A 16247-nucleotide genomic window follows, 5' to 3' on the forward strand; every position below is an offset into this window, starting at 1 on the left:
GTATATAAATAGACAATTTCCTGTATTTTTTACATGTAATAATTGCTTATTGTGCATCAATAAATTATCAAATTAACAGAAATATCAAACAAAAAACTAATTTAAACTGGTAAAACAACAGTAAAACTTTGCATTTTAAATGGAGATGTCCTGTATATTATACATACAATATCCATAATAAGTTATATTGTGGTAAATTAAAAAAATACATCTTGAAATAAGAAGAGAGGAAAATATAACTTTTGCCAAATTTATTTAACAGCCATCAAAATAGTTGTAAACAATTGGATGCATTTTTTTTTTTTTCAAAATAAGTTTGAAAAGTTATTTAACAAAGTTTAAGTGCCAGGCGCACAAAAACAACAACTCACAGGCATGAAACAATTGGCCCATTTTTTTTCCAATGTATACAAGATGCAAAGAAGCTTTAAGTGCCAGGCACACAACAACAATTTACAACAACCAACACTCTCCCTGTCTGGAATGTTCCACAGTATGGCATAAGACTTATCGATCTTCATGGAGACAATCAGGTGATGCCAATAGGCCTAGTTACATGTCAGATCTGTGGAGAGGCCCCCAGGTTTTTCTTTTTTGCATTAAAAACAGTTCTAATTGAATAAATGCAAGATACATACGGACCCTCTACCAGGAAGAGTTACATGCACCTTTAAGAGTTTAAAACAAATTACATAGTACCTTAACCATAATACACATTGTGGATTTAACAAAGTGAAAACAGTACCTCTTCTCAAACAAACAGTCAGAGTCAACAGAAAGAGTCCATATTTAGGCTTAACGCCACTCGTGATCGGAGAGTTCCTGTATCAGGGTGAGGACTCGAGGGTTCAAGTTGAGAGGACGCTTGGGAGTTTTTATTCTGTACTTTGGTTCCCTTTTCTGGGTTTATTGAGAAAAAACACCTGTAGAATAAAACCATATTAAGCATTTTAGTTAATCAGTAAAAAACTACAGTGTGTGTATAGGTAACACTTTACAATAAGGTTCATTAGTTAACATTAGTTAACTACATTAGTTAACGTTAACTAATAATGAACTGCACTTATACAGCATTTATTCATCTTTGTTAATGTTAATTTCGACATTTACTAATACTTTATTAAAATCTTGTTAACATGAGTTAATGCACTGTGAACTAACATGAACAAACAATGAACAGCTTTATTCATATTAACTAACATTAACAAAGATTCATAAATACTTTAACAAATGTATTGTTCATGTTAGTTAATACATTAAATAATGTTTAATAAATGAACCTTATTGTAAAGTGTTACCGTGTATATATATATATATTATTTTTTTTGTGTCTGTATGTGTATGTATGCATGTATGTATGTGTCTCTGTGTGTGTCTGTATGTATGCATGTATATGTATGCATGTGTGTCTGTCTGTATATATGTGTGTGTCAATGCATGAATGTATGCGTGTCTTTCTGTCTGTATGTGTATGTCTGTCTGCATGCGCGTGCGTGTTTGTCTGTACGCATGCATGTCTGTCTGTACGCGTGCGTGCCTGTCTGTCTGTGCGCGTGCGTGCGTGTCTGTACGCATGCATGTCTGTCTGTACGCGTGCGTGCCTGTCTGTCTGTGCGCGTGCGTGCGTGTCTGTCTGTGTGCGCCTGTCTGTGCGTGCGCGTGCGTGCCTGTCTGTGCGCGTGCGTGCCTGTCTGTATGTGTGCGTGCCTTTCTGTCTGAACGCAGGTGTACGTGCCTGTCTGTGCAGCGTGTCTGTCTGCATGTCTGTGTGTTCCTGTCTGTCTGTGCGTATGTGTGCTTGTCTGTGTATGTGTGCCTATCTGTCTGTCGGTGCGCATGCGTGCATGCCTGTCTGTGCGCATGCCTGTCTGTGTGCGTGTCTGTCTGTGTGCGCGTGCGTGTCTGTCTGTGTGCGCGTGCGTGTCTGTCTGTGTGCGCGTGCGTGTCTGTCTGTGTGCGCGTGCCTTTCTGTCTGAACGCAGGTGTACGTGCCTGTCTGTATGTCTGTGTGTTCCTGTCTGTCTGTGCGTATGTGTGCTTGTCTGTGTATGTGTGCCTATCTGTCTGTCGGTGCGCATGCGTGCATGCCTGTCTGTGCGCGTGCCTGTCTGTGCGCGTGCCTGTCTGTGCGCGTGCCTGTCTGTGCGCGTGCCTGTCTGTGCGCGTGCCTGTCTGTGCGCGTGCCTGTCTGTCTGTGTGCGCGTGCGTGTCTGTCTGTGTGCGCGTGCGTGTCTGTCTGTGTGCGCGTGCGTGTCTGTCTGTGTGCGCGTGCGTGTCTGTCTGTGTGCGCGTGCGTGTCTGTCTGTGTGCGCGTGCGTGTCTGTCTGTGTGCGCGTGCGTGTCTGTCTGTGTGCGCGTGCGTGTCTGTCTGTGTGCGCGTGCGTGTCTGTCTGTGTGCGCGTGCGTGTCTGTCTGTCTGTGCGTCTGTCTGTCTGCGCGTGCGTGTCTGTCTGTCTGCGCGTGCGTGTCTGTCTGTCTGCGCGTGCGTGTCTGTCTGTCTGCGCGTGCGTGTCTGTCTGTCTGCGCGTGCGTGTCTGTCTGTGTGCGCGTGCGTGTCTGTCTGTCTGCGCGTGCGTGTCTGTCTGCGCGTGCGTGTCTGTCTGCGCGTGCGTGTCTGTCTGTGTGCGCGTGCGTGTCTGTCTGTGTGCGCGTGCGTGTCTGTCTGTGTGCGCGTGCGTGTCTGTCTGTGTGCGCGTGCGTGTCTGTCTGTCTGCGCGTGCGTGTCTGTCTGTCTGCGCGTGCGTGTCTGTCTGTGTGCGCGTGCGTGTCTGTCTGTGTGCGCGTGCGTGTCTGTCTGTGTGCGCGTGCGTGTCTGTCTGTGTGCGCGTGCGTGTCTGTCTGTGTGCGCGTGCGTGTCTGTCTGTCTGCGCGTGCGTGTCTGTCTGTCTGTGTGTGCGTGTCTGTCTGTCTGCGCGTGCGTGTCTGTCTGTCTGTGTGTGCGTATCTGTCTGTGTGTGCGTATATGTCTGTGTGTGCGTATCTGTCTGTCTGAGTGCGCGTGCGTGCCTGTCTACATGCACGTCTGTCTGTGCGTATGTGTGCATGTACGTCTGTCTGCGTGAATGTCTGTCTGTGTGTGCGCGCGTGCCTGTCTGTACGAGTGTGTACCTGTCTGTCTATGTGTGCATCTGTGTCTGTCTGCGGGTGTCTGTGTGCATGCATGTCTGTGTCTGCGTGCCTGTCTGTCTGTGTGCGCGTGCATGCCTGTCTACGTCAGGGTTATAATCGTTAACGAAAACGAACGAAAAAACGAAAACTAGATGGGAAAAAACATTGTCGTTAACTGAAATAAAAATAAAAACGAGGCAAAACAAAAAAACGATAACTAAATAAAACTGTAATGTGTGGTTGACAAAACGAACTAAAATAAAATAAAATTATAGAGTAAATGTCCTTAGTTTTCGTCTTTGTCAATGTCTTTCCTTCGACGCTATTTAAAAACACGCAGAGAATTCGCTCAGCTGTGTTTCCTTTCCCTGCTCTCCCTCCGTCTCTCTGTCACTCGCATGCATGCGCGCGCGACACACACACACACACACACACACACAGTCACACACCCCTCCCCTCCTCAAGTCTCCAGAGAACGTCTCCATGTGAACGTGTTCGACGCGACGTTGAAGCAAGTTCGCAAAAGGTTGGTATCTCATGAACACCTTTACACAATCACTTACACAATCACACACATAAAAAGTGGTATACAAATATTTTATATTCTCTGAATATAATGTTCATATGAGAAGCAATTGGGCCTTTTTAAAAAGTTAACTAGTCGCAAGTTTGAGGTAACTTAAAATGCACTTGTTGTCGTTGTCAAAACACTAACGTTATAAGCTGCAGGGCTGGAATGGTAATCCGGCATTCCGGGCAAATGCCCGATGGACCGACGTACTTTTGATTCGATACATCTCGGGATTTAATACTTTATTTCTTTTCTTTTTCAACGGCCTTCAGATCTACATTGGCAGCCCATTTGTCCCATCCTTTTTAAGTTTATATTTTGTTTTATTACATGGCTTGGTTGAATTCCAATGTAGAATGCGGTCTGTTATTTCTTGATAACAGACCGCTGCGGAGTATAACAGACCGTTGCCATGAAAAACAGAGCGTTGCTATATGGACTCACAGAATTCTAACCGTAGTTAGCGGAAGCAATACAATCGTAAACTATCAATAAACTCCTTTTTAAATCAATATTTTGTTTCAAAGTAGTGATTTATTTGATAGGTAGCCATGTAATAAGCGGGATAATGTATAGCGAGTCGGTAGTTATTGGGAATACAACCCCTTCAGGCTGCTCAAGATCCCTCCGCTTCGCGTTGGGCTCCCGATTGCAGCCTGTCGGAGACAAAGACTAAAACTAATACTAAAACTAATTAAAACTAAACTAAAACTAAGCATTTTCAAAAAATTAAAACTAAACTAAACTAGCAAACCCACGTTAGAAACTAATTAAAACTAAACTAAATTTGAAAACACAAAGTTAAAACGAAATAAAAATAAAAACGAATGAATAATGCAAAACTATAATAACCCTGGTCTACGTGCGCGCGTGTCTGTCTGTGTGTATGTCTGTGTATGCGTGCCTGTCTGTCTGTACGAGTGCGTGCCTGTCTGTCTGTGTGGCGCGTGTATGTATGAGGAAAGTAGTAATGAGAAAGCCATGTTTACTCACCTTTGAAGAAACTCCAGAGTTGAAGCCAGCTCAGATGGATAATGGATATTAAAACAGTAGTAGCTCCCGAACATGAGACACAATGCAGAAATGAATGAGATGTTTGTGTTGATTAGGTTCTGATCCAGACTCAGCATGTACCTTGAGGAATAGCAGGACTGTCCTATGAACAAATTATTTAACAGGTTATTATCAATAAGCTCTGCAAATTCTATAAACAGTGCAATAAAAAAAGATTGGAAAAAAAAGACTTACCACAGACAATAACAGTGGGGGTCAGAGGCACTTGCTCCAGTTGGACCTCTTCTGCCAGGCATCTATCAGTAGAGGCAGGAATCAGCAGCTGTCCTTGCAGTTTAAGGTAAAAGAGACAAATGTTTCTGAGATAAGAATGACTATCATTCTCTGGCATATGGCTGCACTAGCTGTTGGCATGGCTTCATGTGTCTTTTCTGAATCATCTGTACTGGCAATGACAAATGGGGGCTGAGGGCGAGTTTCCCTGTACATGTTATCAATATCATCTGGGGAGCATGCTTTATGCTTCCTACACATATGAGAAGTAAATTATGACTTTTTTGTAAACACGACCGTGCAAACACTTACTGGATATGACACAGACCTGCCCTCTCCAATATGATCATTTAAGTGAGACACTAGTTCTTTCACGGTGTGAAAATGGCGGGAACATAATGAAATGGCGCATTTTAAATCCGCAACAACAGCTATATCACGCATTCGTCTAGCTAGCTAACTTAAATATCAACTAGTGCTAGCTTAACTTTTAACGTAACTTAACAACGTTAGTCTAACGTTACACCATGGGCTTTCAGCACACATTTTCACTTAGTACGTTAGCCTATCGAAAAAAAGTAACGTTAGACGTAATGTGCTTACCGTGCAAACGTTCAATTTTCTGGATGAACAGCTGCAGATCCTCCAAAAAACTTGAAATCGTAGATTTGTCCTAAAAACTTTTAAAATGACAAAGTGGTCCGAAGATTTCTGCTGCGCCTGTTTTTTTGTCTAGTAAATGCAGCTCTGGCTCGCTCGTTATTGACGTCACTCCTCCCGCTCTCCGCCCGCGATTATCCAATCAGAGACGAGCTGCACAATTCAAAATTAGTGCACAATGATAGAGGCACTGTTAGGTTTTAGCCTGTAATAAATGATAAAAATTGTAACAAATTTATTTTATTTAAAAAATAAATAAATAAATAGAAAACCATTAAGCTAAGTATTACATTAAAATTGAAAGACTAAAAGAAACATAAAGCATACAATGATTATGGTTGGGACTGAACAGAAGTGAAACTTTGCACAGGCCTCAATAATTTTAATTATTTTTACACATAGGCTATAAATACAGTATGCTACAAATAAATCATAAAGCGATGTTAGCGAAGGCACCGTTAATTGTTTTTAGCCTGTGATAGTGACACAATCCTCAAATTATTAGGCTACTATTATTTTATCAATAGGCCTATGTAGAAAACCAGTAGGCTAAGTATTACATTAAGATTTAAAGACTAAAAGAAACATAAGGCATAGGCCTACAGGGATTACTGAACAGAACAGAAGTATTACTTTTCATTGTTATTTATTACACACACACACACACACACACACAAGGCTACAATATGCTACAAAATTATAGTCTAAATTATAAAAACAATATTATTATAATTGTAGCCATATTTTTTATATATAAATAGGCAACCTCTCAGGTAATAGATAAAAAAATCTATTACCTCAATTTGCATCATTTCATCAATCATGCTAAAAATAGCCTACAGCATAAACTTGTAAAGTGACATACATACTCTATTTGTATTTTTAAAAACATCAGACTAAAACTTTAGTTTTACAATATTTACATGTCAAATTAACAAAATTGTTTTGTTATGAGTATTACAGTATTTCTGTTTTTGATACCAATATTTGTAATTTTAACAAATAATTTTGATTATTATCACATATTGTTATTGTAAATCTAACAAAATATTATGTTTAACGGTTTACAAAATTTTACTGTGATTTAAAAAAAAAAAAAAAAAGTTTTTGGGTTTACAATTTTCTGTAGGGATTTTAGTTTTTCTGTAAATTTCACGGTTTACATACTTACATAGTTACATACTTGATTAGTGATAATAAAGTGTACTTTATCTGTGTTACAAGTACATTACAAAATCATTACGAGCAATATACAAGTCTGTTATTTTTGAGTAGAAATTATTTTCTCCGTAATAGCCTACCTTTGGCTTAATCCAAATACTACAAATAGCACACTTTGTCTTCAATAACAAATGCACATTAAAAAGTGTATTTAAGCATATATTTATTACCAATGTACTTATAGTGCACTTGTTAGAAATATATTAAAAGTATATGCTTGTTTTCAGCATATTTCTTAAAAGTGTATTTAAGCATATATTTATTACCAATGTACTTATAGTGCACTTGTTAGCAATATGTTAAAAGTATACTTGTTTTTAGCATATTTCTTAAAAGTGTAATTAAGCATATATTTATTACCAATGTACTTATAGTGCACTTGTTAGAAATATATTAAAAGTATGCTTGCTTTTAGCATATTTCTTAAAAGTGTAATTAAGCATTATATTTATTACCAATGTACTTATAGTGGACTTGTTAGAAATATATTAAAAGTATACTTGTTTTTAGCATATTTCTTAAAAGTGTAATAAAGTATATATTTATTACCAATGTACTTATAGTGCACTTGTTAGAAATATGTTAAAAGTATGCTTGCTTTTAAATATATTTTTAGAAAATATACTTAAGTACTATTATTTTAAAGTGTGTTAAAAGTTGTATTATAAAAATAGATAAAAAGCATGATGCTAATATACTTTTAATATATTTAAAGATAGTATACTTTTTTTAGTATATTTGCAATGTACTATTGAAAAAGCGAATATATTTCAAATACAATAAAGTATACTTTTTTTTCACTAGGGTGTGCTTGAGGACTAATGGGAAAGAACTACAATTCCATGAAGCATTGCTAATGGGATAATCAAAATAAACCGATTTATTTAACGCTATTGATTATATTGGGTGCTAAAGTGTTTCAGTAGTCCTACTAGATTGGTGGAGATTTCTCTGCAGAATTAAGGGTAATGTAGTTTTTCACCAGGAATTCCACCGTCCAATGCAATTGTTTAAAGAAATAAGTTAAAATAATGCAATGCTGGTGGCTTCAATTAAATCATACCATTGATTAACAACCTTGTAGCTCACAATAGGTCTGTCTTTAAAGGTTTATAAGTTATATAGTTAAAAATTAATTCCCCTATGGAGAAAAATAATGGGATTTTTTTCTTCCAGAACTCGACTATTGCGCTCTCTGCGATCCTATTACACAGCGTGCAATCAAGTAAATTGCCTCAGATTAAAATAAGCAACTGCTAAACCAAATCATGAGGATGTTTATAAAGGAACGTGGTCTAAATGAAGACAACACTTAAGCTGTTTCTGATAACTTCAATGTCTCTCGGAGAGTATGTGTTTTTTTTACAGTGGTGCATGCACAACATATTCACTAAAGCTCCCCAGCTCCTCATCCCGATATACATATACCACTGGCAGCACACATTGCTGCTATGAACCTTTTGAAGTCTGGTTTTGGATGCACTAGTCAGGCTTCAGTCAAGGTTCACCCTCTCCTTTTCTTTATCCAAACCTTGCCTTTGATTCCAAGTTATTTCCTTTTTTTTTTTGAGAAGTCAATAGTGGTAGAGGGGTGGAGAGGTTTTTTCTGTGTTTCTTTATTCAAGGGGTGTACTAGACATGGCTAGAGGGTCCAAATGATAATCGATATACAAACAGCAGGTCTTTTTCAGTAAGAAGACCCTTAAGTAGACTCTTCAATAGTGCAAATCCAGAACATTTGTTCACTTGGAAACACACAAAATGTAAGAGAAACATGCCCCACATAAATACAGCTTTGTCACAGTTTTGAATTGTTGGAGACGGATCACATGACCTCCACTGTCTTCCCTATTGGTAGTTACTACTTTGCTCCACATTTGCATACAGTCAAAGTTTTCTCAACTTAATTGGAAACGCCCACATCCTGTTGCCAACGGTCACTGTCGCTCATGTCGCTAGAAGTTTCTAGCTTTCATTGAAAATTAATGAGTTTAGCTCATAGTGTCACTGCAATATGGCAGGATCCCGAGAGGAAGAGATGCTTTTCTGTTTGAATGTAAGTGGATGGAGGAGATGCCTCAGTATGCTGTCATATTATTGACTATCTTGATTAGTCGTTTTATAAGTGAAGTCAAGACGTTAGCAAACAGGCACTGTAGGACTACACATTCAATTCTCTGCCAAGCATTACTGACTGTTGTACAACTCAGAAAGCATTTCCATGACACCAGGGTCTTTATGTGTCATGAAAGTGAGTGGCAAGAAGTGGTTTTATGACATGAACCTCCCACCTTGGGAGTAACACCCAGAGAACTACTTTTACACCACCTTAAAAAGGTCATGTAGGTTCACTTGTGCCAAATATAGTAAAAAACGGACACACTATCAAAGCATTCTTTAACCCTGTATGATATAGTGTAGTCATCTGACAGCATAATTTGTTTTTGGGAATGAAAGTGGGTCTTTAATCAATAATCTGTTGTTTTTAAGATGCACGGCCTTTGATTTTTCCTTCAAGGTTCAAGATTTTCCTTTTCCTGAAGTCCCCCTTAAAGAGACACCTTCTGAAGAGCTCCACAAAATGCTCCATTTAACAAATTTTTGCTGTTTTTTTTCTACATCACTATTCTTTTGCTGCAAGTTTGCTAAGTTAATTAGATGTTGTTGTTAACTAATCCACTCTATCGAACATAAGAAAACATGAGAAAATATTAATGTTGCCATATATGATAACACTGTACCAAAATGGGGAAACAATGTCTGTGGTCTTAAAGGAACACTCCACTTTTTTTGGAAATAAGCTCATTTTCCAACTCCCCTAGAGTTAAAGGTAGGGTAGGTAGGATTTATATAAAAACTTTTTACCAAATTTGATTAAACTTTCTATATATATCAATGCATAATTAAAATGTAAGTACTCTGATAAAAAGAGTATAAAAATCGAGTGACTCTAGACCGTTTAATCTTCATTAAACACAGCTCATTATTTCCATTCGGGACGAATCACAGGATTGGCTTGCGCGACTGTCACTCTCCGTCGCCATGACTACCGCCACTATTACTGGCTCTGCCCACGTGCGCGCAGTCGCGCACCCGTTTTTAGGTGGGAGTGAATGGAATTAATGAGCTGTGTTTAATGAAGATTAAACGGTCTAGAGTCACTCGATTTTTATACTCTTTTTATCAGAGTACTTACATTTTAATTATGCATTGGTATATAAAGACAGTTTAAACAAATTTGAATAAAAGTTTTTTTTAGACAATTCTGACCTACCCTACCTTTAAACAATTCAGCCAATCTCCGGGTCTGGCGGTAGCACTTTTAGCATAGCTTAGCATAGATCACTGAATCTGATTAGACCGTTAGCATCTCTCTCAAAAAAATGACCAAAGAATTTCTATATTTTTCCTATTTAAAACTTGACTCTTCTGTAGTTACATCGAGTACTAAGACCGACAGAAAATGAAAAGTTGCGATTTTCTAGGCCAATATCAATGCCACTAGAAAAATAATAACTTAAAATAGAGCATATACGCTTCAAGCATATAAACCAGAATAGCCTCTCCAACAGAGAGAAAGAAGTTAGACTAAATTATAATAATAATCATAGTTGGCACTGAAGCAAATATACGGACAATTATAAAGAAAGTTTCACAAAATCAAATCAAATAAACTAACTCATTAGCAACAATATAGCTGACCTAACAGAAAGATAGAAATCAACTATCAGATCCTGCCCCTTTAAGAGATCAGAATCTCTTTGGTAATACATCAGAGCGCATTAGTTTGATAACATATTCAAAGTACGTGCTATTTTCATAAGCTCACAGAAAAACTTGGCCATGTGGCAACCACGGGACCGTAAAAATGTGCGGGCACAGGTGCCAATTGGGCAGGGATGAGGCAGTACTAAAATAATTCTCATCTTTTTAACAGGGCCAGAATTATGACTACCGTCACCGGTGGCTGGCAACCGTTACATCATCTTCAGTGGCGTTATGCGTTTAATCGGGTGCTATTGCAGTAAAGCAACACTAAATTTAGAGTTTTCCTTTCCATCTCTTCCTACTCCTTTCATTTTAGGATTCAGCAACCGACTGCATCCTGTTAATTAGTTTATTTTCCATTGCTTGTTGGCCCTCCATCACCTTGCCCATGTGAAAAGCTGAACTTTTTGCTTGAGATGAGGCTATCCTCCACCCACTGATCTCTTGGGGAGCAGCTTCATAAGTGTATAAAAAAAATCCATGTTCAACTCGGCCCGCGATATAGATATCATTTCAGAGAGGCTCTCTCAGCGGGGTTCCGCGGTCCGCTGAAGAATACTTCACCTGAAGCTGCTTTTGTACCGCTGAGAGGGAGAGAAGCAATCTCCCCGCTGTCCTTTGGCAGGGTGACGCTGGACTGTGCTATAGGTGTCATTGAATTCCCTGTGTTTGATGGTGTTGAATAGACAGAGGTAGAATGTAGATGGAGTGTGGCTGAGTTGAGAGGGGCCGTCTATGTCCTTTATGTCCCATCCACTCAAGCCTTCACTCATTCCGCTGAATTTAGATTCCTACGGACTGCGGGGAATTTAAAGCACTCCCGAGCGGATGTCGTGGTTCTTGTCCTAATGCGCTCACCCCGTCTTTCAGTTGCTTTTTCTCTCACGCCCCTTTGTTTCACCCACTTCTTCCTCTCATTTTCTTTGTGCAATGTCTGTTTCACCTTCCTCTTCTCCTGCTTTGTGCTTTTCATCTTCTTCAGCCTACTTCTTTTTTTAAAGAGATAGTTCACTCAAAATGGAAAACTGTCATAAACTTGTTTGATTTTAATTGCTCTGTGGGACACAAAACATTTATAAAAAAATAATGCAATGAAAGCAGATTCACGCTATGAAAGAGGACAAAAGTTTTATAAAAATGGTCCATATAACTCATTCACTATTCTGTAATCATACAGTAGGTTTGTCATTATTTTCTGAAAACCTGCACTTTCAGTGTGATTTTAACTGCTTGACAGAATCATTGTGTTAGTCAGTTGTAGTCAAATGCATGGATGACTCATTCAAAACTTCAGAATTGGAGCAGATATTGAAGTTTTCTGTGAATAACGACTTAAATTTCAGCCTGTTCCTCACACAAAGCTATTTTATGACTTCAGAAGATAAGTGCATAAGTCCTATAAATGACTTGAAATAAAAGGGTGCTACCACAGAAACCGAAAATTCTCGGGCCAGCAGCATGTGTCCAAATTTCAATCTTACCCGTTCTATTTAATCAGAAACGATCTGAAAACAGGGCTTTAAGTGTAAAATACCGAAGTTGTCCTTTAAATAAACATACACAGAGAAAAAAAGATGTAAAATTTTACCTTTAGGGGTAGCCTACAACAGCTTGTCACTGGGGCAGTAACCTAAAAAGGACACCTTTGTCCTCCACCTCCTTTTAAGGTTACTACCCCAGTGACAAGCTGTTGTACCCCTAAAGGTAAAAGTTTACATCTTTTTTTCTGTGTGTATGTGCTGTGTGTTTCAGAGAGAAGCATGGCATTGTATTCTTCTACAATGTATCTACATGATCTTCAAGAATCTACATGATCTGGTGTTTTCAGTGTCTCAGGCTGCTCGGCTGTGCTCCACACACACAAACTCAGCTCAGCATCAGTGTGGGTCACTTACAACTTGGATTTTGGAACGCAACACGCACCAACCATCTCATCTACCCAAAATTGTTTAAGAGAAGCACTTATAAACCGGCTGTTGTCAACAAAAGAGATACTAAAAGTGCTCCCTGCGGTTTCCCGCCTAAATAAAAGCTTGATGGTTTGACATTTTTAATGTGAGATGTTTTATTTCAAAGTGAAATATTACAATAGAAATAACTGCACAGGAAACCTGGAGCTTAAAAAAAACCCCGCAAAAATTATCTGGGGACACAAAAATTTTGCGAGCGAATGTAAAATCATTGAAAAATATTTGTTTCTTCCATCTCATACTTTTTCTATCACTGTGTCCCTTCAGGGGCTCCGTATAAATCCCGCAGGCCTAGCAGGTTATGGTGATCTTTGGCCGTTCTCCTCAAAATGTCCCATTTTGTGTTGTACGTATAACAAAGAATGTGACACTGGTTTGTTATGACATGAGAGTGAGTGAATAATGAGATAATTTTTGGGCGAACTATCCCTTTAAATATCTTTTCTGGCCTCCATCCAAGTGGACTCCAGCATGTCAGGGTGCAGTTACATATGGTGTCTGTGCCATGTGAATTGTTTTAAATAGGTTCTGACAGGTCGACCGCATTGTCCCAGTGTGGCCACACTCACGTCTGAAACCCAACTGTACAAGTGAGGTACGAATCTCTCAAGCTTTAAAATCTAGTAGTTCTGGCCATCTGCTGCCAGCACTATGAAGCAGATGAAAAATGTTGCCTTGATGAACTCCAACAATATAAAGCACTAACATCATAAGAAAGAAGCATTTCCTCCCAGTTTCCATCTGCTTGTGTGTGTGCATTCATCATTTAGATTCTCATTAGCACCAAATTAACGGTAATTTCCTTATCGCTATGATTTAAATTGAATTTCATAATAGATCCGACAGCAAGCAAATGAGCAATGTGATGCAATCAAATTATGCTGCTGTTTCAGTTCCCGTAGTTACGGTGTCCAAGGCCAACACATCCTGATCCAATCAGAAGCCGGCTGCCGATCATGCACGCTCATTTAGAATGGATGCAGGAGGGAGAAGAATTCAATTGGCTGTCAGCAGGAGGCTGTTGCAGTCTATTTCGGTGAGTAGTTTGGGACAAATCATTGTTCTCTTTTGATGAGAGATATTATAGAGTACCGCAGGAAGCTATTGTCGTAGGGCAAATTAAAAACACATTTCCGACTGACCTTGACTAGTGGCTCACATTTTGAAACAGGATTAAGCAAGGCCCTGCTGAGGTTATTGTTCGCCGTCCTGAAAAGTCAGACTACAGTTTCCTTTCGCAGGAAATTAATTAATGCGAAATCTTAATAATGCTGATGATTAACATGCATTGCCTCTAATGGTAGAAAGCACTTATTTGATTAAAAACAACAACAACAACAAAAAAAGAAAAGAAAAATACAACCTGGCTATCAAGAAAGAAGGTTTTCTGTTAAACCTTCCAATTATTATAGTAATTTTCAAATTCACACATTAAGGGGAATCGCCAAACACGAGAGCGCCAGAATAAAAACAAAACAAAACTGTATTTGTATTTCAAAATATTGCAGAACTATATGAATATGCTTTATAGGGAAAACCAAAAATATAATTAGTAATTAGTAGATATAAAATGTTATTATACTTTTGAAGTATTAATCCCTGGTTTTGTTCTTGCATTTCTTCATATCATACTTTAATGTAATCATACATAATAATCATATCATAATAGTTTTGCAGTTGCACAGTAAACTTCTGTGAAACTTTCACTATGAAATTAGAGGAAATTGTTCTCATGAAGCTAAACATATCTGAGAAAGTATGTCAAAACTCTCACAGCTTGACTTCAAACCAGATTTAATTTCAGGCAACATGTGAGTTACACACACTGAAAAACAAAGGCAAAATTCAGTGAAGTCTTTGTCTAACACTGTAAAGCAGGGTTCAGTGATTCAAAGCTATCACGCCTATTAGACAAGCTCACAATAGATATATGACAGTTAACGCTTCTCTTTTTCTCTTCAAACTTGAAAGTGCAAATGTCAAATATACTCATCAACTTCACACAAATTAGACAAAGCTAAAGTTTTGAAGACCAATATTTTTCTTAATTTTCATCAGAAATTTGACATACAAAAAAATAGCACTAATGAAAATGATAATCATATATCAGTATATATATATATAATCATAAAATATACTGTCATTAAAATATGTTAATGTAAAAATATATTTAAAAAATGCATAAACAAAATTATTTTAAAAAGTAAAGATTCTGAAAGCATTGAATGAGGTCCCATAATAATTGAATTTAGATTTACAGTAGTAACATTAAATCATATTTTATTATATGATTGGTTTCATTATAAATATGGTTATTATCTCTAAGGTGGACACCCAACTTCATATGATAATTACCATCTGAATCTATCCATGTCATGTCAACAAATGGAAAAGTCAGCCAGATGTTTATTATCATGTAATTGTGCCTGTCTCCCCGACAGCAGGTGCGCCTTTTACCCCATAGGCTACCATACTTTTACACATTCTTCCGTTATTAAAAAACTGTTTTAATTACCTTGAACAAAACTGAAAATTATTATTATATTATTATATTATTGTCTCAAAATATATTAAATAATTTCAGGCAAGTTTTTGTGCCACCTAGTGGTTTAGAGGAAAATAAAACCAAAGGAGCCTTTTACCCCGTGGAGCCTTTAGCCCCATTGTAGCCTATACTGATGTATTTTATGTTGCAGAATAAAACGTGAAAGTGTCTTGAGCGTGTGTTCACCACAAACCTTTTCAGCCATTTAACCAAAACCTAATAAAAACAAAAACATTGACTTCGAGACGATGGAACCGGCAGTGCTAAAATGCTAACTCGTTTCCGCGTTATGGCCTACAAAGTGATGTCATGTCCCACCTGAACCACTATTGCTGTGATGTCATGTGAGTGACAGGTTGTCCGCCCTCCTGCCAGTAAACACGTCAGAGAAGAGAAGAGATGTCGCTGCAAGTGGGAAGGAAAGTTTATTTGATTAAAGATTACAAAAGCACATTAATTTAAAAAAAATGTCATGTGAACGAATAAATCCTTTATAATGAATAGTGAATACTGCAACATTTCCGTAAAATATAGCCTGAGAATTGTCGATTGTCAATTTGTGGTGACTTTAAAGTGAACTCTCTGTATCTGTCAGACACAGGAAGCTTGAGAAGTTTTGCGGATGTAAATATATATGTTCATATTTTTACCTCACATCATATTGAAATGTTAAACCGAAAGTCGAGGAGCACTTTGACAGAACATCACACACACACACACACACACACACACACACACACACACACACACACACACACACACACACACACACACACACACACACACACACACACACACACACACACACACACACACACACACACACACACACACACACACACACACACACACACACACACACACACACACACACACACACACACACACACACACACACACACATTCTCAGTTTTCAGACTGTAACAGCTTAACAAAATTGCCTTTGCAGCGGCAACTGTGGCAGTATATGATGTCCCTCTGCTTTTGCTTCTGGACTTGTCGCTTAAAATTGCTGAGGACATAAACTTGTCACCAAACAGTCCTCTGATAAGCAGCACGCATATTGGAGGTTCACAAACTAAAGAAACACTTTTTTATAGAAGTAACATGCAATTAA

The 16247-nt window shown here is 38.3% G+C and overlaps 1 long non-coding RNA gene across 1 annotated transcript; it reads right to left on the reverse strand.

The window, feature by feature from the left end:
- Positions 1–237: 237 nt before the first annotated feature.
- Positions 238–5712, reverse strand: LOC306983384. The gene is made up of 4 exons (XR_013794350.1): positions 5570–5712; positions 4928–5020; positions 4673–4835; positions 238–923 (listed from the first exon to the last, which is right to left on the reverse strand). It is a non-coding gene; the product is annotated as an uncharacterized lncRNA (long non-coding RNA).
- Between the last annotated feature and the right edge of the window lie 10535 nt (positions 5713–16247).

The sequence above is a fragment of the Phoxinus phoxinus genome (assembly GCF_949152265.1).
Source record: "Phoxinus phoxinus genome assembly, chromosome: 16".
NCBI classification, from domain to species: Eukaryota; Metazoa; Chordata; class Actinopteri; order Cypriniformes; family Leuciscidae; genus Phoxinus; species Phoxinus phoxinus.